The sequence below is a fragment of the Mycetomoellerius zeteki genome, unplaced genomic scaffold (genome assembly GCF_001594055.1).
Source record: "Mycetomoellerius zeteki isolate Tzet28-1 unplaced genomic scaffold, Tzet1.0 scaffold20, whole genome shotgun sequence".
In the NCBI taxonomy this organism is placed as follows: Eukaryota; Metazoa; Arthropoda; class Insecta; order Hymenoptera; family Formicidae; genus Mycetomoellerius; species Mycetomoellerius zeteki.
This window is the reverse complement of record NW_017256957.1, coordinates 3,159,578-3,177,944: the sequence shown is the minus strand read 5'-3', so window position 1 is coordinate 3,177,944 and position 18,367 is coordinate 3,159,578. Positions and strand designations below refer to the sequence as shown.

General features: G+C 33.6%; 1 protein-coding gene across 1 annotated transcript in view; it reads left to right on the top strand.

Moving 5' to 3' along the window:
- Positions 1-2,563: 2,563 nt before the first annotated feature.
- Argk1 (Arginine kinase 1) overlaps positions 2,564-18,367 on the top strand; it is a 22,188-nt gene continuing 6,384 nt past the window's right edge. The window contains exon 1 of the mRNA XM_018447316.1: positions 2,564-2,699. The gene's annotated coding sequence lies outside the window, so the exon portion shown is untranslated. The remainder of the gene's footprint in view (positions 2,700-18,367) is intronic.

Genomic DNA, 18,367 nt, shown 5'->3' with positions numbered 1-18,367 from the left:
TGCAAAAGTAAAATTTATTTAATTATTTTTTAGATAATATTTAGATTATATATCAGATTTCTATAATATAAATCGTAACGACCATTAAGAGCGCTGATTTATAAAATTTTTTAAATAAATTAATTATACTTTAAAAAATATTTCCTGTAAGTTTATCAATAGAATTCTTTGTAAATGGAAGCATTTCGTTTAGGTATAAAACAATAAATATTGTATATATTTATTAATTTATATTTCATTAATTTATTTTTAATTATATGTATTTAATTATATTTATAAATTAGAAATATATAAAATTTGGGTGTAACATGATCTCGTCACTCAATCAATTGTAAAGAGTTAAACTCCAGTGCACTCAATGAGGTGGAGCTAACTATCAACGTGAAGCCAGATATGACCCTGGCCTTGAAATTTGCTGAAGAGTGTCGGTCAGTTTATCTCCTCGATCGACGATAAGGAATAAACGGTCTTTTGTCCGTGTCATTGACATTTTAAGATAAAAGTATTGTATATTGAGTTAAAAGTTCCTAGCGTGCAGTATGTTCCATTCCATTATAGGCATTCCATCTATCGTTAAATGTACTTTCATATTCTTATGCTATATTTATAGATATAGTATTTATATAGATATATCTTAATGTTCTTAGTTATATTTGGAATAAAATAAAATAAAATTTCATAATAATTTTTCAAAATAAAATAAAATTCAAAACTTTTTGACAACTTATAGTAATAAAAAAAAAATGAATAAATTAATTAACGATAGAACGCGGAAACGAATCGAATCGTTAATTAATTTATTCATTTTTTTTATCACTATAAGTTGTCAAAAAGTTTTGAATTATCCTTCGGTTTTTGCATCAATTCAGAAGCAATGATAATATTCCTCAAAATATAGTAGAGTATCATGTTCAATGACTATTCGCTAACAATCTGCTAACTGTTGGCTTTGGTCTCGGTATTATTTGAGCTCCTTGAACCAGGTTGCATCAATGTAAAGTTAACTTTAATTTCGGTTCAATTTACTCTTTATCTTTTTTAATTCTAAAAATTAGAATTCTAAGGACGGAATCCATAGTCCGGTCTTAATCTCAAGCAATGTCTTAAGATGCTAATACGGCTCTCTATCTATATCTGGCCGGTATTCATAGTCGGTTCTTATTTTAAGACCGTCTTAAGTAATGTCTTAAGTCGCTAATACGGCCTTCTGATTGGTTCATGACTTCTTAAGACTGTACTTAAGACGGTCTTGAATATAAGATCTGACTATGAATACCGCCCTCTGGCCTTCTTATATTCAAGATCATCTCAAGTTCAGCCTTGAGGTGTTACGAACCAATAAAAGAGCCACATTAGCGACTTAAGACATTACTTAAGACGGTCTTAAAATAAGAACCGACTATGAATACCGGCCAGATATAGATAGAGAGCCGTATTAGCATCTTAAGACATTGCTTGAGATTAAGATCGGACTATGGATTCCGATTGGTTCATGCACTAGCTTAAGACCATCTCGAATCTTGAGCAACGTTTATGGATTCCGTCCTAAGAGTTCGAATTCTGAGAATTAGAAAAGATAAACAGTAAGTTAAACCGAGATTAAAATTAATTTTACATTGGTGAAACAATAGATTCGAAGAATTCACAAGTTGTCTCAACTTGCTCAACAGTTTCGAATCGTCGTCCTCGCAAGAAATGTTTTATTGAGCGAAACAGGCAGTAATTAAACCATGCAAGATCAAAACGTAGTATGTTGGGTGCGGTAAGATCTCAATGTTGTCTCGATGAATGATATCGAGACCAAATCTAATAGTTATGCAGGTTGATGACAAATAGTTATTGAATATAATAGTCTTTATTTTAAAATATAATTGTTATTTATGAATAAATTTATATTTATATAAAAACCACTTTTATACGTGAAAATTATTTTTGTATATAAAAACCAAGGGATGATTCAGAATTTTTTTTACTCAGAATTTTTTTAATAAATCTTTAAAATTCTATTAGTTTATTCGACAAATGTCTAAAATTTCTTAATGAACATACCTTAATTTTACACAGAGGCGAATAGAATAACATTTACATCCTGCTTAGTTGTACATATATTCTAAGATTAGATATTTTATTGAAAGACATTTGTTCTCTTTTTTTCCGCTTCTCCTCTCGACTTTTATTTCTCCTCTTCTTTCTCCATTCACTCATCACGTAAATTTAATTCTATTTTAAGTAAAGAAAATTATACACTGTACACTGAAAAAAAGAGCAGAGATCAAGACGAAAGAGAAGATAGAATAAGAAAAGGGAAGGATGGATTCATCAAAGATTCCATGGTTCTCGCGAGCCATGAACCGCCCCGCCACACTCGACAAATTCCACAACGGATGCTGCAGGCTGCCGCTACCGGAAGAAGTCCAGGTAGCAACCGAAAACTTTTCTCCGCGGAAATAGCGGAACGGCGGAACTGGACGTGGGTGCGGGGGGGTGCGGGGTGGGGGTCGCGTACGGCGCGGCGATTGGCCGAGCCGAGAGGAGAGGCACTCGCGACGGCGAGCGGATTCCGCGTCGCGCTGTGCCGCGCCACTTCGTTTCCGACTCGCGCCACGTACGTGTCGCCGTTCGTGAATCAAGGTGCGCCATCCGATTGCCTTCCGATCTCTCGTCGCCGTAGCTTCTCGCAGTTCCTCGTGCATCTCCAGGTGAGTCGTGGGGATTATCCAGCGGCCGGCTCTACTCGGCCGCCGTTTTACGTCGCGTTCATCCGGAACCCTCGGCGTGCGATCGCGATCCGTAGATCCGGTCGAGTCCCCCCGAGTTCTTTGCCTCTGATTATATCACTGATTGGTTAATTCTTTTCCGCCCGTGAATTTCCCGTAGGCATTGAGTTTCACGAACGTTTCTGTTATTTCAGGCCCCTATTCTGTAACTCCTAATGACAGTAATGGTATCGTTTCCTTGTTATTCGCAGCCTTGACAACAAGCATTATCTAGTCTAAAAGACGCCTTTATGATGCATTTTAGACGTCTTTTAGATATGTGTGTCCCAAAAGATGTCATTACTATATCTTTGACGTCTGTTAGACATTTATATTGTCTGGGAGGTTTTATATATGATAAAAAGAACGACGATGTAACGATCGTTACCGTCATTAATTAGAGAACCGGGGCCTTAAAGGGGCGTCTACAATGAGATTTTGAGGCGTAAAACTTAAAGCCTTCAACCGTAAGAAATTATCCAATTATAGTCGATTATTCTTCTTATATTCGACCGTGATTGGTCAATTTCTTCCGGCTTGAGGCATAAAGTTTCAGTTTTACGTCTTAAAAATCTCGTTGTAGACGCCGCTTAACTCGCCTCACGTCGAAGCATCGCGTGCGATTCAGGCTAGGTGATCGTAACGCTCCCGTGGCATGGACGGGGCAACAAAGAAGAGCGAGGTTTCGCCCAGTTTCGCCCTGCATAATGCGTATACCGGTTTTGCCGGCACGTTCCGTTCAGCGGGTGTTCTTCCCGCTGAATCGTGATGCTCCTATTGGATCGCCGAGGTTAGGATCGCCCGATAGCGATGATCGAAATACGATACCGTTGAGCGATATTCGATACTGAATAATCTTTATTTATTTAACTAGAAACGAACGAGCATCACGGAATTTTTTCCGTGGACGTCGATGATTGAATTCGCCGAGGATTGTATCTGTTTCGATCTTTCGTTTCGACCAACCGAATGCATTATTACTTGATCTCGAGAGATCAGGCCGGAACACAGACCTTTGCATTAGTTCCGAAACACAATAGGTATAATAAGCCTTAAGCTCTGAAAGAAGTTAATCATAGCCTATTATTTTTCTCATATTCGACTGTGATTGGATAATATTTTACGGCTTGAAGCTTACTGCATTTATTGTGTTTCGGGACTTATTTTTCTCATATTTGACTGTGATCAGTTAATTTCTTATGGCTTACTTATGGCCTCTTAAAGCAAAATTGCGGATCTAGACTTAACGTTTAATGCATAAAAGAAGATCAACCAATCGGAGTTCTTTATTTTATAGAAAGAAAAGATTCTGATTGGACAATTCTTTTATGGGCTTTCTACAATAAGCCATTACCTAAGTTTTCATTAAACCGTAAAAAATTGACCAATCATAGTCGATTATTCTTCTCACATTTGACTGTGATTGGTCAATTTCTTACGGCTTGAGACTTAAGTAATGGCTTGTTGTAGAAAGCCCATTGTGCTTCATGCATATTATGCGTTATGCAAAGGTGTTCCGACCTATTCTCTCGGGATCTCCACCAAGAGACTCTTTTCTCTTTGTCACGACTAGATCGATTCGCTTGAAGTTACCGTTTGGTAACTGCTTGAAATTTGGGAATAAAGGCGTTTACATAATAGGATAAGAATGACAATCGATAAGACGCAACGTCGGCGATATAACTCGAAAATTGCTGCTTAGCTCTCGTTTCAGTATATTGATCGAAGGGTTTATTTTCTTTTTTGCCATTTAAGATCCGTGCAAAAGAAAACGAAGAAACAAATTTACCGTTTCGTAAATTTGTTTTTGATGTATCATTGTTTCTCGATGAGAAATTTCTTCTTTTGGTTAAAACTACTTTTATACATTTCGAAGAAAATATGGACTAAAATAAAATCAGGAAATTCATAAATACAACGATAGCTCCAAACCATTCTTATCCATTTTTATCAAAGTAGATTAACTTTAATCTTATTGTTAGTGTAACTTTATCTTTTTTTAGTTCTAAGAATTAGAAAAAGGTAAAGGGTGAACTTGAGATTAAAGTTTATCCTTCGTCTGCAATCATATTTTGCTTCTATTGTTTGTAATTTGAGTCTTTTTGTTCAGCCCGAGTTTTTTTTCTATTGTTGTAGGCATTTAAAACATGGAAAATTTCAACATCTATTACGTTACCAAATAGTTTTTTTAATTCAATGTTAAAACCTTTATTTAATAAAAATTTAAAGATTAAATTTGAGAATGAAATGTCGCTTGTGCTAAAAAAAGACCCAGATTGCAGGAGAGTTTCTACATTGATAGAAATGGATAAGAATAGCCTCGAGCTATTGTTGCATCTATGAATTTTTTCTTGGTTTTATTTTGGTTTGGCGAGATCTTAACGTTAAAACTCTATGTTTATTTACTTTCGATAAGGTAAATGTGAAATCCGTAATGCGAATTGCAAAACGTGCCTTAGTTTATCAGGAAACGCCCGATCTCTCGGTCGGCCGAGCGATCGCGATGCCGTTGTTTCTCGACGATCGATGATAATAATAGAGGAGCATTATGCGGTTCTTCTCGTGTCATCGCGCGGTGACTGGACTTGGACGTCGTTTGCCAACGACCAAGATTCCAAGAAACGACAACACGGTTTAGACACGCATGACGATAAGTCTGCATCATTCACGATCGTCACGCATGGAATCGCGGCAACATTCCAGAGTTAATGGAAGACTTCTGGACTAGGAAAATAAATCGCGATTTCGCATATAGTTTATTTAAAATATAATTAATTGGTTACAGCACCAATCTTTTGCAATGGCCAATATTTGGATCGACTGTTTATGTGAACACGAAAATTTTTTTATTTTTTAAAACTGCGTACAGTTTAATATTTAACTTTATATTGTATTTATAATTATATATCTTTCAATTTTTTTATTATATTTATTTGCGATTACATATTTTTTTTGCACTATACTTCAGTTTTGATTTTACTGATATACTATCGAACATACCTGGCACTCGTGCTTTTCTTGATTTGGTAATGTAGGATGTTTTTTGTCATGCATCTGCTAGCTTATTCGAGAGCGACTCGTTCTGTGACGCTATGCTGGCGAGTTAACTCGACAGCTCGCCGACCCATCATCATGGCTAATATTATAAATTAGCGACGCGCAAACATTTAGACGAAGGCAGTTCGCAGTCGTTAAACGAACTATGCTACGTTACGTCAATCGTTTACTACTAAAAAAGGAGTCGCGACACTTTAGCTATATTTGTCGCTAAAGGATATATCGATGCTTAAAATGTATAAAGTTACAAAAATATACGAATCGATCATACACGCGTCATACTTCGTTATTACATCATCTCTCTTAGTTGGAAGTTGTACGATGTGTGTGCGTGGTTTTCTCGTGCAAGAGTTTAAAAAAATTTGATAATTATTATAAATAATCGAGGGGTTTGCTGCAACAGTGGATTGATCCATTTTGTACATTGAGAAAAAACGTACTAAATTTTAATAAATATTTATTTGAATAATGCCAACTTAAACACTTATTTAAAGTAAACATTTATTTAGTAAATAAATATTTACTAAAAAAATTTTCAAATTAAATTAATGGTTTCTTATCACAAATAAATATATTTTTATATTTAATTTACTATTCAAACAAACGATTCATTAAAATTTAGTATATTTTTTCAGTATAAGAACGAAGTAAATTAACTCTAAAATTAAAGTGGATTACATGCCACATAATATAACCGAATACGTGATATCGATATTTTTCCATTATTTTAACTTCAATTTATCTACTGCGTTTTTACAAAATGGAGCTTAGCCCATTGTAGCAAGCCTTTCAATTGAACTAATATTAAATAATTGGAATTTTTATCTCTACTCCTCTCGCGGAAGATATTTTTCCAATCACGGCGCCTCCCACTTCCGGTTGATGATCGATATCGATCTCGCCGTCCCGTTGTTCGATCAGGATTGTTTGGCACGCTGATCGAACATGCAAATTGTTAGGCGCGTTGCGACGAATTTCCGCTTGAAAGTACGTTGACAGATCGAGCCGTCCATGTATAGATCCGCGCAAGAATAATGATGGGGCAATTATGTAAGTTCAAAGATGCTCGTGGTTGATAAATCAAACTATTTTATACAGTGGATTTTTCAAATCAATCAGAAACAAAAAGTTATGTGCCACGAGAATATGTTCTTTTATATTAATTCTTTCTATGTATTAAAAGCACATAGATTACTTACGAGTATATAATTAAATTATTAGTTAAAAATCATTAGATAAAAATTAATAATTATAACAAAATTTAATTAAATATATAAAAAACTTTCGTATCACGATAGCTACATTACGTACGTAACTATAGTAGTTAAAAATATCCGCCTATGGCTTTCGAGTATATTATATAGCTTTATGTATGCTCGTTCAGAAATGACCATTCGCGATGGCTTGATTTTACTCATCGATCGGCCGCGTTCCTTCGAGTAATTCTAAGCGAGATTTATATGTACACGCACAGCCGTACGATATGTGAAACTCTATTGTGAACATGCTCGATTTAACAACACAACGCATTGTTACTGGTACAGTATACATACCTATTTGAAAGTGAGAGTATAAGAAAGTAACGTAGTAATCTTACTCTTAACGTTGGTAAATAACATTAAAAATATACGTATTTAAATCAAAATGTTGTAATTTACATTTAAATCTTTATTAGCGTTAATAATCGCGCTCAACATGAATATTTTTTAAGAGATTCATAATTATTCATGTAATTTGTGTAATTTTATTTGAATTATTATATGTATAATAATAATTTCAATAACTGTATATAATTTAATTTGAATATAGACAGAAATTTATCTGTGTTGTTATAAGTGACGCAAAGATTTATTTTAAAGATATTAAATAATTTATTATCAAAGAATATTCTATGAAATGTTCAATGTAACATTTTATTTATTAATACTCGTATTTAATTGTGTGATAAATGTGATAACGCGAATATTGTAATCTGCAATGATCCTGCGAAAGGTATTTGCTTCATCTTTTACCTCATGTGCCACGTGTTAAGTCGAGTTGCAGGCAAGCGCATTATCGAATGACGTGTTTCTCGATTCTTTAAGGCCAGGTGTAGCTTGCCTCCTACTCGCACATTACCGACTTTTATACCTGACACACTGACGTGCCTTACAGAGTGCTCGGCGAGAAGCGTAAAAGATCTGTTTCGTGAGTACACGTCAGTCGTAAATCTTCGATGCAAACTTGAAAGAGTTTAGCACGAAGTTCTCTCACTTTTAAATTTTTTTAGTTTTTTTTTTTTTCGATTTAATTCGTGATTAATTAGCACATTGGCACATCCGGGGTATAATCAGTTGTGATTAAGCTTCATAATCACAGATATCGATACGTGATATGAGATATCGCAACTACTTTAAATATTCGTTTTTCAATTGGTGTAATTCTGGAAGTTAGACAAGTCGCATCAAATTTATTTTTCAGGATATATTTTCACACGAATTAAATAGTAAAAAAAAGATCTTTTTTATTATCAACGAATGTTTTATATTATTTTCTTATGATTTTTATTCAAAATATTATGTGGATTATTTTTTTTTATTGAACACACAATTTTGAGTTTGAATATTAAATATAGATTTTAAATATACATTTAAATTGTTTATTTAAATCAGGTTTTGCTCATAATATCTCGAGCGTTATAGCGATGTTTTTTCATAACGTAAGTAATATAACGTATATAAATATATGATCGTAAGTAATATACGTAAGTAATATATAGGTATATAAATATATGATCACGTTGAAGCGTTTATTTATAATTTCTCGCAGCATAACCGTATATAAGTGCATTTTTAATATCTTTCCGCTGGTGTAACGTACGCGATAAGATACAATGAGGGCAAATGCCTGTCAACGGGATTCGGGGGTCGAACAATATTACTCTGGCCCGTAAAATTAGGCGTCATAAATGTTATCGCGTTTGTTATTAATCACGCGGCGGGACGACACACATGGACTATCAACGTGTCTTCAATTATAGTTCCTTGTAAAATTCATAAGTTTCTAATTGGGGATGCAATTAATTACTGATTTAAAATTCAAAGAGTCTTGCACCTGTGCTTTGCATCTGTCGAATTAAACGAGATACTCGTTAGACGTTTTGTAACGTAATGAGAAAGAATAAAAAGCAGAGAAGTCGTTGACTACATTTAGTTTTATATCGGCGAATAATATTGAGATTTCGCGATTATTGATTAGAAAAATTGATCAGTGAGTTAAATAATTTCGTTATACTATCAATGTCTTCTTTTGTACCTTGATATTATTGATGAAAACTGGATGGATGGGACGCGGTCTCGTGTAATATTAGTGCTTGCGCGAGATTGTCAAGCTATAAGGTCGCCGAATAATTCATAACGATTCATTTCATTTCTAGCTTTACGCACGAGGTGTGGCCTTGACTTTACAGTAGAATCAACAGTAGAATTTGTAGTAGAATTTGAAATCCGTTTAGGCCTTTTAATAGTCCAATGGTGCGAACTGTGATTTGTATGATTGTATTTAAATAAAATTATTTGTTTGGATAAAATTGAATTTTTAATTGAGGTAAATTTAGTTTCTATGAAATTTCACAGAGATAATTGATTTATGTCCACTTCTATCAATGTAGATTAACTTTAATCTCGGTTTAATTTACTCATTTTTTTCTAATTCTTAAAATTACAGAAAAACGAAAAGTTAAAAACCGAGATTAAATTAATTTACACAGTTTATAGAAATATGCACATTAATATCGTTAGGACAGATTCTTGTGCCTTTTGAAATATGAGCACTCGCGAGATTCGTGCTTTCATGGATTCTTTGTTGCTTCTTTTTATTTTGCAATGTCACGATCCGCAAGATAGAATTGTACTTCATTCAAGTGCAACGGACACGATCTCTGGCGGGAAGAGGAGCGTTTGTCCAGAAATAAATTGGTTTGTCCGTGGCCAGTAGAAGCTTACGTTGTTTACGATCTCAATTTGTAGCTTTGCGTGTACATACCGGATTTAGAGTGCCAGGTTTCCATATTGCATAACGGTCGCGCCGCGATTGCCAACTGTTTTCTGTTAAGCCGTCGCTGTCTCCAACTGTCTCGTTGACGTTGCATTGTAAAAATTTATTCAACAAGTGTGCCATAGCAAAATCCAGAATTTATGAAGTATTGATGTAATAAAAAATTTTAAAATATTTTTAATTTAAATAGAGATACAATATTTTCATAATAATACACTCCGTAGGTTTCACTTTCTGTATACATCGAAACACATCGTGATTCGAGAATATCTTTTTTGTTTCTGCATTAATTTACAATGATCTATCTCGTATCTTTTATAAAAATTGCAAGAATTTTTTTCTCTGTATTTACAATTTAGGCCAAAGTTCAGAAACATATTTAAAAAATTGACATTGTTGGGATACTTATTCAGATATCCATAACAATGTATTTTAACAATAAATTTTTAGATACAATAACTGTTGGATCTGAAGAATTATCGTAAAAAAAAAACACATTTTTTCATTGTATCTATAATATTTCATTACTATGGATATTTGAATAAGTAATCTCAAAAATGTTAGTTTTTAAAAAGCATTCCCAAATTGACCTTGAATGTATTTATACAAAAATCTATAATTCATTTCTTATTTTTGTTAAAAATCGCGTTTTCTCTGTACATCTCTCTTTCCTTTTAATTCTTCATAAGCCTTTCCCTCGCAAAAAAAATTGCAGAGAAATTAACACTTTACATTTATTCTATCCAGAGTCGCATCTATTTTTCAATTTATTACACTGTTAAGAATAAAATACTAATTTTAACTTAAACATGTGTAGTGAACTTTTTGAGGCATACAAAAATGTTAAAATTAATACAAAAAATTTAATTTTAATATTTTTGTATCAGAAAGTCCACTATACGTCTTTAAGTTAAATTTAACATTTTATTTTTAACAGTGTGAGAGTTGAGAACATCGACTTTGTGAAATCGTCAATTGATAGGATGCAGATCGCTTATCGGTCGAGTTGTCGAATCCTTCTCGAGTTGCGACAAGTCGGCGACAGATAGCGTAATGCTGCAGAGAGCCGCTTGCGCGAATGCCTGGATCAATAGATGCATCTCTCGCAGGATCCAAGAGAGTTTCCCGGGAGAGAGGTGCCTCCTCCTTCCTTCCTGAAGGACGAGCTTACGTCAATCCCGAGTTTATAGTTGGCGAAATCAATCACGTAAAATTAAAATTTTCATTTGAAGGAAACCATTAATCCATTAATAATTCCGAATTTCAGTCTCGCAAAGCGTTCCACTGACTCACCATTTATCCTTGAAGCTTACTAAAAATTAGATTGCCTTAAAATTAAATTTGTAAAATTAGTCCCGTTTTACAATCTCGAGAGATGCGTCTGAATTTAACCCGGGAATAGTTATCTAGTTTTTTTTTGCATAAACAATTACCTGGAGTAATTACCTTTTCACACTCCAATTAAAAATCTATTATTAATTGTGTATTGTATGTTGTTGTTTGTCGATATTTGAGATAATTTTATTTATATATATTTACTCAATATTTTCTAAAAAAAAAAAGTAAGAAGAAATAAGAAAAATATGGGTATGGACTTTTTATCTCTGTAAAGATGTGATTTTTTTTTATCGCTTTATTTTCTCGCTGCTGGTGATTATCCCCAAGTTAACAAGTATAATCTGACTTTATTTGATCCGGGAAATTACAAATTCTATTCACCTAGAAAATTGAAAACTGTCGTGACTTTTAGGGAGAAAGCGTTCGACCTTCGAATTCGAAGTAAAGATCGAGATGCATGCTAGGTCACGGACATTCGAGACATCCTGCCGAGAAGGAAACTCTCGTGAGTTAACCCTTTAGGCTTTGCTCGTATTGATCGCGCAATTAATTTTTCGCTCGTATTCGCGCGCGCACAATTGTTACGGTGCAGGTGGCGAGACGCGTATCTCCTGTTTTCTGTTGTACCAATTTGTCTTCTCTCACCTCACCGGGTCTCGATGGCTCGCAAGTGTGATTGCATAACATGCAAGCGTAATCTCGCGGAGGTGGGACTCTAAAAATAAAACCAAGCTGCGAGCGATAGAGCTTTTTCTCCCAGATTTTTTTGCTAGCAAATCGCAGTCTTGCACAGACATTTCTCATTTATGTAAAATTCATTCATTCGGAGTTTATTTCTAATTAAAATAATTTTAATTAAATTATCAATTTATTTTATAAAATCCTTTTATGAAATCTCGTAGCGTCCGAGAGAATCAAAAAGAATCTGAAGTCAAGCCCATAAATTGTTTATTTAATAATTGTTATTTGAAAAAAATTTTAACGAGATTCAATTTCGAATTTATATTTATTATGAGTAAACTGTATTGCGCCGGAGATTATTGCGCGGAGTATTGCAGAGTTATTCCTGCTTGTTTTTGTTCTCTTGACTCTCTTTGCTTCCTAGAATTACTCTAGAACGTACACTAGGCTTAGGCGGGAGGATTATGCAAAGCAGATCCAAGTGGCGCGCAAATGGTGCGTTAATTCGTATATGTTCGGTCGACATAATTCCATCGGTGTTCTATGCGTCATCGCAGAGGCAGGCTCACGATTATCGCGGAAGTGCGAACGAATGTGCACTCGCTTGGAATCCGCAATAATTCAGCTTCATTCCTTCGCGAAATTAAGCGGAACTGGCCTGAAACGCTTGCATCCGGCGACTGGACACGTCGGCGGCACTTCACGTCGCGAATATAATATACAGTACCATTCAATGACGGGAGAAAGTCCTATTTTCTTGATACGGAAAGAATGATTCTGATAAATTATCTAAAAATTTAGCTAGATGCAGATCTGAAAGGAAAATGATTTTATTGGAGCATCAAAAGAATTATGTATAACTCAAGCTGGTTAAAAACACAAAATTTTTGGCAGTATTACCATCTTGAGCGTCCTATATAGTTATTTTGATGATTGGTCAACAAAATTATTTTCAGATCTGTTTCTAGCTAAATTTTTAGATACTTCAACAAAACCGTTTATTTCATGAAGAAATGTTAATGTAGAGAAAGAATATAATCTTATATTTATAATAATTCTTATATTTATAGCAATATAAGATGATGCTGAAAAAAATATAATCTAGAATATAAGATTCTAGAAAGCATTCTAGAAAGCAATTTTTGAGAAAAAAATATAATCTACATTGTAAAACGAAGAATAAATTATTAATAAGGAACAGAATGATAAATTACTAGTAAAATGAAAATTAAGTATTTTTGTAAGAAATATTTTTTGAATAATTTGTTGGTTTTGCTGACATGACCAAATAATTAATCTGTATGAAAGAGTAAACACCAGGTACTATAAATATTTTATTCATAATTATTTGTTATTTAAAAAATTTTTTTTATAATTTTAAATTATACTAATTTTATTAATATAATTTTATTGGTCAAATTTTGGTTTAAGAAAATTGAATTTAAAATATTATAAAAATTTATGTTATCAATTAATTTAGAATTTATAAACCTCATTTTAGTAATCGTGCCACATATTTTTACGTTAGTAATAGGTTATATAACGTACATTCGAATTCTTTTACTGCTGCATTTGTGCACCAAATGAACATGTCGCAGTGAACATGTAAGATCGATATTACGAATTGTCATCGCGACAGCTGTATCCTCTTAAGTTCTGCGCAAATATCGTGTCGCAAATATCAGTCTCGCGAGATTTGCATCTCGCATAAATAACAGCGATTAATTATAAATAGCTGCTCGCCAGCATTTAGCGCACCGTCGTCATTGTTTTTATCGATTTTAATTATTGCAATCGGGGAGAAATAATCTTACTTATGAGTTACTTATACTGTCGAAAATTAAATAATAATACGCAATATCAGGCACGCAATATCAAAGTGAACGAAAACGATATCAAAGAATTCTTCAAGATTGCTGAAAACGTTATTTGAAGTATGCTCATTTATTTTTTTATAGCAAAAGTATTAAATTAATGTTTAAAAGAATATTAATCCATTATATATTGAATATATATTTTATTATGTTTATGATTATAAAAGAGAAAAAACTTATGTAATATTAATATTATGTTTTTATTTAAATATATTAAAATATTTGTGATAATTTAAACATTCCAGGAATAATTCTTGAGCATTATGTAGTCTTTATTGCAGCGGAAATTTGTTCAATTGCTTACGAAAGGTAATTAAGGCGATAAAAATAGACGTTGCAACAAAATAATGTTTAATTGCTGTAAGACGTCATCGTTACTTTGCTATATTCAAATATTGACTTCGCTTTCGTGAGACGAAATAAATCATTACGTAAGGTATACAGTTATGATAAACGAAAAATGTGATTAAAATAAGGCTGCATCATGTAAACCTGTCGTGTCTCGACGAAGGTTCATCGTCATTATCTTTGATGGTGATTGTAAAAAATACACCAACGAATCATGATCGCTCCTGCCATCAAATACTTGGTGTCGCGATAATTTTATCGCGTCCGAAGATACTCGTGGAACGCGATCCCAGAACTCGAGATTGCAATCACTTACAATTCTCGATAAGTTATATCATTTCTCTCTAAGCAACAAGATAAAGACGAAAGAATATGAGAATTTTATTTCTTGAATTTTATTCATAGTTAATTGCGAAGTTCTTATACAAAAGCAATATTATTATTTATAAATTGAAAAGTATATTTTAAGTTATTATAATTATTATAAATAGTAATTATAAATAGTACACTGAAAGAAAAAGGTTTTGATATTTGTAACTATAATTACATATTAGAATAATCGTATGGTGTCCCTCCAAAATGATATGTAATTGCAGTTATGTATTTAAATCTTTTTTTATGATAATTTCAACCTTTTTTATGATAACTATAATTATACTATAGTCATTTTCGGTTGCCAACTATATATATATTGATTTTTGGAATTGTACATATACATAGTTATTGCTAATACTATAGTAGTCATAATAATAATATATTATAGTAATATGTAATTATAGTTACAAATATCAAAAAGTATTTTCTCAGTGTATTAACAATAGTTACTATAAACAGTAATTTAATATTAATTAATTGTGTTAATGTAATGTATTAGACATTTACAATTAGTGAAGCATAATTGATTTTGATCAAGATCTTTTTATAAATAGTTATCGTGTATAACTGTATATACATTTCGATGAAGATTGCACGTTGTATTAAATTTACATCGCGGTTGCTTTCTTTATGCCGACGACACTTTGGCCGCCCTTTCATAATCCCTACGGGTCTTTTGAACGTCCTCTGCGAAGCTGAAGAGACAAACAGTGAAGTGGTGGACGCGAGTCACACTAACGAGTCTTTTGAATCGCCGTTTCTCGCTTCCGCTTACAATAACGATGATAATTTCGCAGAATAACATGTTTCAGCAAACGGGTAGATGGAAATTAGCCCATTATTCTAATATGACTCTGTCAAATTGCATTCTTAGCACTAAACGTATTATTAGACAAATAATATATGTATGAATTCTATAATTGAAAAAATATGTATTATAAACAGTAAAAAATTGTTTATAAACTGGACGATAAAAATGTCCTGATTTAACAGTACTGATGAGTGGATTGATAAAAGCCAATCTGATAAAACTTTAAATTGAAATCTAACATTTTCTGCTTAAACATGACGCTTGATGTTCATCTTATTCATTTCTGTTAGACAAATGGAAGCTAGGCGTGGATTATTTAATGGCTAGTCATTAGAGTAATGGGCTATTGAAATTTATGAATAAATGTACATATATGTATGTACACCTTGCAGAGGTTGTAACATCGAACATCGTAATAATAACGCGAAAACATAAACCGTGCTAAAAGTTGCATTCCGTGTCTCGGAGGAGCCATGATGCAATGGCGTATGCACAGCTGATTGAACGAAATGATATCTTACGGCCTGTCACACCTCCATCGACGTCCATCCGGTCTGTAATCGACAATTTTGCCACCCACCAAGCACTGTTCGCCAGTGCTGCGTTGGGACTTGGGATTTAAGGCCCCGAATCATCCGGATATCCAGGCGAATCGCGCATTATACGTCGAGATCCGTCAATTACATCTGATTTTTTGAACTGGTTAAGGAAGACGAGATCTAAAGCAATATATAAAATAGAAATACTTTTTCAATATTACTCAATATTTATTTATAAGTTAAATTCTAAAAATAACGTGCTTTAAATGATCACATCTAATACTATAATAGCTCTTTATAGATTCTTTATAAAAACTTTTCTTTATAAAAACAACTTTTTATAAAAACTTTATTAATCAATAAATTTTAATGTTGAATTTGCTACTCGCGAAGTCTCAAACAGTTTTCAATTGAAAAATAACATGCGGCAGAATTTAAAAATTACATTAAAATCCAAATTTACTAAATAAAGCAATGAAAAAATTTTCCAAAGATTGCAAGTCATTAGATATGTACATGTAAATTCGTTTACAGGATATTATATTATTATTATAGAAAAATAGCAGTATTGAAAGATTTTCCTGGTTCATTTATTAATTTAGCTCATTAATCCTTTTATTAGCCTGGAAAAGTTAGAGCCTTTTTTTATCGAATTCTATCCAATATTTGAAAAACGTGACATATCTTAAGAAAAGTGACACAAATAAAAAATATATAATTATTTAGGAAAGAGGAAAGAAAATAACACATTTTTTTATTAATTATTTATTATGTTAGTATTAAACATAAGTTAATTTAGAGCCAATCACAAATCGCTTGTTTCAAGTTCTGTAAAAGTAATGTAAATATTTTTATTATGTTACTCTTATTTTGATTTGTGTCATTTTTCTTTAAAAAGCTTTTGATTTCATCTTTTATTACTTTTCCTGATTAAAGACCGATGTATTTTTAGAACACGATCCACATATAATACAAAATTTGTAATTCGTAAAAATTTTGACTTGTCACTTTTTCTATAAAAGTGCGATATAATCTCTGATTCGAAAACGAGTATCCGCGAATACAAATTCGAAATAGGAAAATTTGCAAATGTTATTAGGGAGACATTACTGCGACTGTATTATCAGATTTGTGTCGTCGCGAAATTCGGTTTTGCATACATCCGTCCAAGATTGTTGACGTCGCGCCGGAGACTCTCGAGTTACGCGTAAACATCGCGGTTTGAGCATTCGCTCTAGCGATGCTATCGATTTCACGAATAGGATTGCACCAGCCATGCTAATATGCTCTCGCAACTTCGCTCGTCGCGCTCGACTAAATCGCGTTTAAGTCGCCGAAGTACCGGCTGCTGACATTTTGCTGCTCCAGTTCAACGTCAAGATATTCGCGAGATTTTGCGTGGAGCGAAGTACGGATCTTTTTTAGAAGCTTTACATCCTTAATGAAAAAATATGGTTTTGCAAGTTTTTATTTATTTTTATTTAGTCATTTATTTCATCGTCAATTCTTTCATCATATACCAAATAATTACCAATTTAAAAAAAAGAACATGAAACATCTGGAAATTTCATTGTATAGATGGTCCAACAATAATTTCTTGTCGCTTATCTCTTGATAACGAGTCAAGTATCGAGCGAATAAGATATCGATTTTAAAAATTATTAATTTTTCCCACTTGTTAAACTTTCCGTCGTGACGTAATGCGATTAACAATAGGGAGACATTATGTGACTGCAACATTTCGGCTATCATTAATAAAACTATTAATACAATATTAGTTAAATCGTGTTCATCACGGCAACGTTCATTAGTCGCGCTTGATATTAAACATCGGCGTTATTCGAGGACTTTAACCCAGCATCAACCATATTAAATTTCGATTTCGCCATGTAATATCGCCTAGCCGTAATAATTCTCAATATTATTATTGTTATACTACTCATATTCGGTTAATATTCCGATGGATGGCCGAGCGTGAAGGGAGGATGAGCCAGAGGTGGAAATTTTCGGGGTTTGAAAATTCACGGAGGGCGAACGCACCGGCGCGCACTCACGCACGCACGCGTGCGTGTGCGTGCGTGAGTTTCCCCGCTCGTGACGGCGGGCCATGCTGTCGGGTGTGTGTGTGTATATGTATGTATGTGTGTATATGTATGTATGGGTGTAGGTGCGTGCTATCGACCGGGTATCCTCTGTGCCGCTGGACGGACGGCGGCGTGCCCCACCCTGAAGAGAGTAGGGAGCTCCGGAGCTCGGGAGCGAGCGAGAGGGATGAACGTACCGGCCGCGCAGCTGACGGAGATAACGAAGCGAGGAGCGAGAGAGCGAGGGAGAAAGAGAGAGAGAGAGAGAAAGAGAGACCGCGGCACGCAGAATGCCGCCTCCTGCTTAGTGATAGCGTAGAGACTGTAGTGTTCACATCACACCACACACCTAACCAAAATTCTCGTTCACCATTCAAGGAAAGTTCGATATATATACATAAATATATATATATATATATTATATATCCGCACAAATTAGCCAGTTAGTTTCTCGAACACGCACACTACA